The sequence below is a fragment of the Manis pentadactyla genome, chromosome 5 (genome assembly GCF_030020395.1).
Source record: "Manis pentadactyla isolate mManPen7 chromosome 5, mManPen7.hap1, whole genome shotgun sequence".
Lineage (NCBI taxonomy): Eukaryota > Metazoa > Chordata > Mammalia > Pholidota > Manidae > Manis > Manis pentadactyla.
Window position 1 is genome coordinate 79,246,185 of NC_080023.1, and position 8,816 is coordinate 79,255,000.

Sequence of the window (8,816 nt, forward strand, 5' to 3'; positions counted from 1 at the left end):
AAAACTGAACTTCTTTTACACTATTCCCACTATTTTTCCCATCACATCTACTCTCAACCTATTCTCTAATTCCTCTTTGACTTTCATCTGACGAATAATTACAGAAAGCAATACTAGGTGCCAGGAACTGTTCTTTGTATTGTTTTATGATTATGTCATTGTAAATTCCCTGAGGGCAGCCATGTGCAGATGGCCTGGCAATCTCACTTCCTCTTCTAGTGCATATGGGGAGCTTATCATTCCCAGCTTTCCTTGCATTCACAGTAGGGCTACACAACTGGATTCTGGCTAGTGGAAGAGTAGATGACTTCCAGGCCTGGCACAGAACATCCTGTGTGATCCTCTTCTCCCTTGCTCTGTTTGTTAGGAGCCTACCAAATGCAGGGAGTGTGCAGGGGTGGGGCCCATGGAGACCAGGAGCTCTGAATCAGCACTTCCAAAACACTTAGTGAGACTTTCACATGAGGAAGAAATAAATCATTCTTGCATTAAGCTATTGAAAATTTTGTCTCGACCAATATAGAATGATTCTTTCTTTTTGAACTTTGTAAACCTACAGTAGAGTACAGTGCCTGGTATACAGTAGATCTATATTAATCTTTGTTGATGCAGTAAGGAAGGAAGGAAATTACAAATGAACCTGACTCTTCCTTATTTATCTGAAGTCACCATTCCAACCTATCTACAACTGTTAATAATCATGATCCTTTTTTTTTTGGTAAAACACACTCTCTTCTCTGCCTCTTATTTATTTTCTTTTACTTCTTACACTCTGTAAGGAAATACAAGTCCACCTTCAGTGACAGTATTGGCCTATTAGGTACTGTTCATAATGAATTGAAGTAGGATCATCTGTATTTCAAATGAGAATTCAAAATTGTTCCTCAAGCATTTCCCTTTCCAGAAAGGAAACCCATCCAAGCCTTTCATCATTGGAGTTAGAGTACAGGATAAGACGGAGACTGGATAAGGCAGGAGATCCTGGGCTAGGGCTGGAGACCCTGCAGGGAAGACAGTCCCATGAAATAGGGAGGAGGACAGAAGAACTGTTAGAGGGTGGCTTCCCTTCTTGCCTTGCCCTCTCCCACCTCCTACCATAGACTGCACTGAAGTCGTACTGTGAGGAGTGTGAAGATTCTGGGCTAGTGGAAGGGCAGGAAGTGGGATGGAGGGAGAGAGGGGAGCGGTCTCCACAGCTGGAAGGAAATGAGGATCTCTGTCCTCAGCACTCCAGGGCAGGTTTCCCTGTGTAAGCACTATTTGTAAATTAGGTTTAAATGCTTTGTGGACTGCCATACATGTCTTAGTGCTGATACACAGGATTAGATGTTCTTTATTTAATTTTTACAATTAAAATTATTCTGAAGAATGTTTTAAGAAAGGGAGAATAAACCAGGACTTCAATATATATTAAATCTGTCTACATTTGAAAACCACATGTATTCATTTCATTTATTGTTATTTTTCTTCTATTTCTCCAAGTTTCCTTTGGAAATAAGCACAGTTGTAAGCACACTGGTGGATCCAGGGTGATGATTAGAAGCCTAGTTTCAAACATATGGCAAAAAAAATACATAGAAGTATTTGGAAATGAATTGTTGCAATCACAAACATTCTTAACAATGTTTGGGAAAGCACAAAAGAAATTTTTATAGCTCTCTGGTGGTGCTTTAAGATGAGAAAATGCTGGTAATCATTTTTCTGCTCAGTACTTTATTCATAACCTTTACTCTTTTCTATAACAGAAAACACTTTTATGAGACTATAGCTTTAACTGAAGAATCCTGTTTTTATATATCATGCCATTCAAACCAATTTATGTTCTAATTTTTTGAAGTGCTCCCAGTATCAGAGTAACCTTTGTAATTTTCTTTGGAACTCTTGACAAAACACTTTTTAATACACAGATCCTTGAGCATTTCATAGAGGTCTGTTTTCATAAATTTCATACTGTCTTTTTTCTGAAATGAAAACCCCAGATCTGGTGTATAAGGAGCCCCCATGCTCACTACCACATTTCAGGATATGTAGAGATGGTTTCCTCTGTAATTCTCCCAGGAACTCTAGCGTTAGAATCATGAATATAGGTGACATCCTTCAGGAGTGACCACTGGAGAATGGGGCTTCCTTGAAGCAAGATAATTCAAGAAGGTGAAAAGTGATTAAATTAGAACAATGGCTTTTAATCTCTAGCCCACATGACCATAGGAGGTTTTGAAATGAAGTAAGGAGTCTATATGCACATTAAACACTAACTTTATTCAGAATAAATAAAATATCTTGCAAATACATGTATTAATATTTTTCTGATTTATGTAGATGCTCTTAAAAGTCATAAAATGTCAAAGTGTGGCTGAACCTATGGTGGCTCTTGCCACCATATTTTCAAATGCCATGTGCATTAGACCCATCCCCGAGCACAGCCAAAGAAGAGTTAGTTTGGCTGAGAGAGGTCCTGGGATGTCCAGACATCTCCATTTTAATTGAAGCAAAGAGTCTCCACTAGACATTCCCTATTTATCAGTGAGAGTTATCATACTTTCCTTCTACAGAACAACATATCCTGGTAATAGCTACATAGGTAAATTCTCATTCAGGTTACAGATTGTTGGTTTTGTTGACTGAAGGCTCAGTTGCCCACGTATCCCTGAGAGTGATTGTCCACATGACTCAGATTCTAAATAGTGTTGCTTCATTCTTCGTCATAGTCTCCATCAACCTGTTGGGATATTCAGGTCCTTCAGTTTGTGCTTTGTTCTTGTTGGTGTTTGCTCGAACTATATTTGAAGATTGTTGAAACCCCTGGATATAGGCTTCCCTGTGCTGCTATATCTGTGTGTTGTTAACCGCTACCACAGGGTGGGTTTCCTTGGGTCTGTCTGCTCTGATTGATGGGTTTATTGCCATCCCTGGATCTAATGTCCCAGGCAGTCAAGTGACGTACAGTGTCATAAAAATTCAAGAATGGACACCAGATGGAAATGTTTTCTAAAGGATAATACAGTTCCTCCTTTAGAAAAAGAATGTTCCTTCCTTTCTGGAATGCTCCCAATTGTTTTCATTTGTTCTCTGCTTTAATTGAACTAAACATTTGTCTAGTTTCAAACATATGGTACAGCAAGTATATAAAAATATTTGAAAATGAATATGTTGAGCTGTGATAGGTTTTCTCCAGACAGAATGTTAATTAACCAGATTGTTCTAAATTTTCAAATGTCTATATTAGTAGTCTGCAAACTAGGGCTCATGTAGACTTTTCATGGGGTATGTGAACACATTTTAAGGGACTTGATTTCTTTATTCCCACCTTTCCTATGCACTTTTCTTTAAAAAAGATCAGCCTCAAGGAGCCATGCCAATATTCCTTCCTCACCTTCCCTTTTGCTGTGTGAAAGTGATTTGAACAGTTCAGCAATCCTGAATTTTACTATGTGCCTTGTGCCAGGGTGTAAAAATCTCTGACAGTGCCAAATACAGGAAAAATTCAAAAAAATTCACAAATTGAACTTTACAGATTTCCCTGTCCTATCCATACATATTCCTGTGCATGGTGTTAGAAATGGGGTTGGGGACCATGTTGGAATGTTCTTAATTTGGGTGTAATCATAAAGTAGACATAGTAGAGTGACAAACACTTTGTTTAATGATCATTTCTGTTCTTTCCCCTAATTACAGGCAAGAGAAACATATTTCATCTGAGGGAGAGTGCCATCAGAGCAAAGCAAAGAGAGCATCAGTGGTGCAGAGGAAAGGTAACAGCACTTTATTTCATCCAGTCGCCTAATTCCACTGTTTTTTTTTTTAACTTTTTGTAATGCCTCCCTACCTCAGCCATTAACTACACAGACTAGATCTTGTCATTTCCAATAATAGAAATGCTTCCAGAGTCTCCCACCACCACATATATTCACCCACCACCCACCAATACAGTTATCCACCCACCACTCAACACAAGCATGTACTCTGCTTTCCCTGTTGGTGGTACAGATAACTATTGTGCTACGGTTAACAAGCCAATTCCTGCACTTGGGCATAGATCCCATCCTCTCTCTCCCTACTCAAGAACTGAGAACTCAACTCCATCCCTTCCTACATCATCAATTTTTCACCATCTACCAAATAATTCCCACAAGTATCCAAACATTCCGTTATTTTCCAATCTTAATAATACCCTCTTTTAACCTCATTCACTCTGAAAACTACTATCCTTTTTTTTTGCTGTCATTTCTGATAAGACTCAAAATAATTTTCTATACTTGCTTTCCCTGATTCCTCTTCTCCCATTCTCTTCTTAATCCAGTAAGTGCTACACAGTGAGGCTTTCACCCATCATTTCACCAAAAGTTTGTTATAAAGTTTATTAATGACTTTCACAGCTCCTCAATCCAATGATCAGTTCTGCTTCCTCTTACTTGATCGATCAGCAGGATTTAATATGGTTGAGTCATCTTTTCCTCCTTGATATGCATTTTCATATAAAAATGCTTCCCCTTGGTGTTCCTCCTTCCTCCCTGGTCTCTCTTCCTTAAGTCTCCTTTGTTTTATCTTCGCCTTCACCCCTGCCTCAGAATGGTGGTCCAGAACACGGCTCAGTCCTTGACTCTCAAGTGTATATTTTCATCATAGCTCACTCTCCTGAACTTCAGGCTTATCTATAGATTTTATGTTTTATATATAGATATATTTGTATCAAAAGCCTTGTGCTGCATCTCTATTGCAACTGCCGGAGCTGGAGTTGGATCCTGAGGGCAGCAGCCTCTCCATGGACTCGGCCCTCAGCGACCCGCATAACGGCAGCGCCGAGGCAGGTGGCCCAGCCAACGGCATGACATGGCCGCCTTCCATGCCCGAGGGCATCGTGCTGGCCTACGGCAGCCTCTTACTCATGGCGTTGCTGCCCATCTTCTTCGGCGCCCTGTGCTCCGTGCGCTGTGCCCGTGGCAAGAATGCCTCGGACATGCCCGAGACCATCACCAGCTGGGACGCCGCCTGGTTGCCCATCATCGCCAGCTGCACACTCTTGGGGCTCTACCTCTTTTTCAAAATATTCTCCCAGGAGTACATCAACCTCTTGCTGTCCATGTATTTCTTCGTGCTGGGAATCCTGGCCCTGTCCCACACCATCAGGTCAGAAGGCATCTCTGCAACATTTGAAGTGGCTTTCTCAGGAGCCAGTACAGGGTCTTGGATGAGATCATGACCTTTGGCATCATTCAGAGCCAGGTTTGAATCCTGCTGTAAAACCCAAGGGAATCTTTCCCCTGTGTCACACCGTGGGTAACCTGGAACCATAACCTCTCTGAGCCACAATTTCCTTCCAAGAACTGATAAGACTGGTGGATGTTTCCCACCACCATCGTTGTTGAAAAACTTATTTGTGAACAGTAATGTCACATTAGTTATCACAGTGCTGAAATGAGTAATGCCAGTGCCACCTGCCAGGTGTTGTAGTCTGCTGTGTGCCAAGCACTAAGCCAGGCTTTTCACACATGATCGGACTTCATAATGAGAGAGAGGCAGTGTAGTGAGAAGTTACGTGGGCAAGCTCTGGAATTCGGCCACCAGACTCTGCCACCTAATATCCCTGTGAATTTGAGCAAGTTATTTAATCTCTCTGGCTTCAATTTCCTCCCCTGAATGTGGAGGAAAATAATAGTACCTTCCTCATGGGTCACGTGGAAAGCTTTTAGCACAGTGTCTGGCACTAAATGTGTTCAATAGCTGTTAACTGTTGCTCTTACTATTACTGTCTACTTAACCTGCCAGGTAACCTTGTAAGGTTAGCTTTTGCTTCTAATCCCGTGTAACATTTAGAAACCGAAGTTCAAAGAGGTTAAGAAATTTGCTGGGATCACACAGATAAGCGGCAGAGCCAAGATTCAAACCCAGGTCTGGGTGGACCCAGAACCATCTGCCTCCCACTGCCACCCTGTCAGGTTGCCACAGTCTTGTGTCAGTTCATTGGGAATGAGGGATCTAGGCTAGTGATCCTTGAGTGAAGCTGTGGGTACCGTTTTAGATGACAGGCCAGCTCTCCATGTGTTGTAAACATTTGCCATCCCTGGCCCTACTTACCAAATGGGGATTGCACCCCAAGTTCATCCCCTAGTGTGGCTTCAGAAGCATCTCAGCCTGTTTGCATCTAGCCCCTTGAGCCTCAGGCTAAGAACCACTGATAGACCACAAGGTGGCCAGCAGACCAGGGAAAGTTCTCAGGAGGAAGGAACATAACTTGACTCAGCTTTGAAGGGTAGGGAACCTGGAAAGGGTGCCAAGGCGGGAGAAGCCCGGCCAGGAGCAGAAGGTCTGTGCACAGTGAGGACGCAGCTGGGATCTTCCCTAAGTGCTAGAGAGAGAGAAGGAGCAGATCTGCTCATGAGAGGCCTTGGAAGCCAAGGCAACTTCGGCATCGTTCCTCTAGGCACGCTGGCAGAGGACAGGGTGGTAGTCAGGAGCATGGGCTCGGGGACAGACAGTCCTGGAGCCAAGGCCCAGCCCTCCTGGCTCTGTCATTTGGGTGAGATACTCAGTCCTCTGAGCATCAGTTTCTTCTCCAATAAAATGGAGATGCCACGAGCCCTTCTCGTAGGGGCCGGAAGGATCAAGTGAGCCACGTCTGTGACATGCCAGGCACAGCATGAGTCGGACAGCTGGCCCACAGTCACACAGCTGGAACTTGAACTCTGGTCTTTTGACTGAGTTTAGTGTTGTCTTCAATGGCACCTACCCTTCACCCACAAAATCTAGTTCTAGTCACCTTGAGAGGATTCTAGTCTAGTCCGGAGAAAAATAAAGGCCCAGGGAACCTGAATGACTTGGATTTGGCAAGATAGTGGCGGGTCCACCCATCCTCGAAGGACAGACCTCTCCTTTCCTGAGGGGCCTGGGTGGGGGTGGGGCGGGGGCTGTCACCTCGAGGGTCTGGGGTCCCTGCGTTCTCATGCCAACTAGGTCTCCCAGTTCTAGCTCACCCCCCACCCACATCTGCGGAAGGCTTGAGGGCCCCAGTCCCCCCAAACACCACCTCAGAGTGTGGGAACCCGGTGTATTCGAAAAGCCTCTGTTGGGCCATGACCTGAGGGGTTGGCCACTTCGTTTCATCTCGACGACCCTGCAGGAGAGGCCGCCATCCTCATTTTGTATATAAACCTATATTGACACCAAAGACTTTTTCTTCATTTTAGAACAGTAATTAAGGAACATTGCCTCAAATTTCACATGGATTAACCAAGAAACAATTGTCTTTTAATCAGTTAATAATTTTTAACTGATAGAAATTATGAACAGAAAATAGAACCAACAACAGCTAAAACTGCACATGGTTAAAGAGTCTAAAAATTAATGGAAGAATCATCTTAGTAAAATTTAGAGCACAATAATTTGATCTGGGAAAATTAGACTTTATAAAAATAATGGGTGGCCATGGGCAGAGGGATACTCTCCATACAGTGTCAGAACTATCTGAAAAATTTGATGCAGACCCAAAACTGTGAAATGAAAGAAATCATTTACATTACATAAACTTTTCATAGAAAATAACTGAATCAGCTGAAAATAATATTAGCCAAAAATGGGGAGAGCATAATGTAATCATGGTATTTAGAAAGTTGAGCCAAGAATTAAATTTGCTTTTCTTCTTCAGTCAAAAAAAAAAAGCCTTGTGACACCCTTTGCTCCTTTTTCCCTCTCATGTTGCATGTCCAGTGCATCTAGAAATCTTATGACTCACCTTCAAAAGAATCCATCCTCAGACCACTTCTCACTAGCCTGTTCGGAAACCATGAGAAACATCATTTCCCACTTGCGTTATGCAATAGCCTCCTTAGAGGTGTCCCCGCTTCTCCCCTTGCCTCCAGGCAGTCTATTCTCAACAAAACAACCAGAATGAGCCTTTAAAAATATAGTTCAGATCATGTTATTCCCTGGCTTAAAATCATCTAATGCCTTCTCCCTCTGTCTCACTCAGAGTTAAAACCAAAGTCTTCCCAGCAGCCACCCGGTCCCCTCGGGATCTGGCCCCCCATTACCTCTCTGAGTTCCTCTTTGACTCTGCACTCCCAACCCCACATCCATTGCCATACTCCAGAAACACTGGCCACCTTGAACATGCTGGGCAAGCTCCCACATGAGTGCCTTTGTAGAGGCTGTTCCCTTTGTCTGGAATGTTCTTCCCCTGCTTGGCCAACTTCTCCCCTCTGTTAAGATACTGCTCAAATCTGATTAATACTACAAGTGCCCAATCCTTTCCTCATGACTTGCATTCCTGTTTTCCCTTTTTTTCTTCTACTTTGTTCCATAACACATTTTACCTTCTAACATACTATTGAATGCAGTTATTATGCCTTCTGTCTGTTTCTATACTGTAAGTTCCTTGAAGGCAAGATCTTGGTTTATTTTGTTTACAGATGTATCCCAAGAACATAGACTAGCACCTGTCCATAGAAGGTGCTCAAAAGTATTTGTTCAGTAAGTGAATTAAAAACCCTTTAGTGGGTATACAAATAATTTTGTAAACCACTGATATGAATGATTTCTAATTTCAAAAGGGAACTATAAGTTCAAATGGGACATGTCTAAATGAAAACCTTTTAACTTAAAATTATGGTTTCAGTTCTTCTTAGTTCAACACTTAAATTTGAAAACCGTTTTAGGTCATTTTATGAAATGTAATTCCGAGTGAACACTAAAAGATACAGACTATTTTTCAACTCAGAGCAATGAGGAACCATTACCTAATTCATGGCCAACTGAAAATAGGCCATTATCTGTAAGTCTACTTTTGAAAAAGAATGAAGAACTACCCTGGAAATTTTCCA

The 8,816-nt window shown here is 42.3% G+C and overlaps 1 protein-coding gene and 1 pseudogene across 1 annotated transcript in view; one reads left to right on the forward strand and one right to left on the reverse strand.

Moving 5' to 3' along the window:
- Positions 1 to 8,816, reverse strand: part of HPGDS (hematopoietic prostaglandin D synthase) — a 111,877-nt gene that overhangs the window by 69,246 nt on the left and 33,815 nt on the right. The gene's annotated exons all lie outside the window — the stretch shown is intronic.
- On the forward strand, positions 4,710 to 5,846 carry LOC118926752 (minor histocompatibility antigen H13-like; annotated as a pseudogene).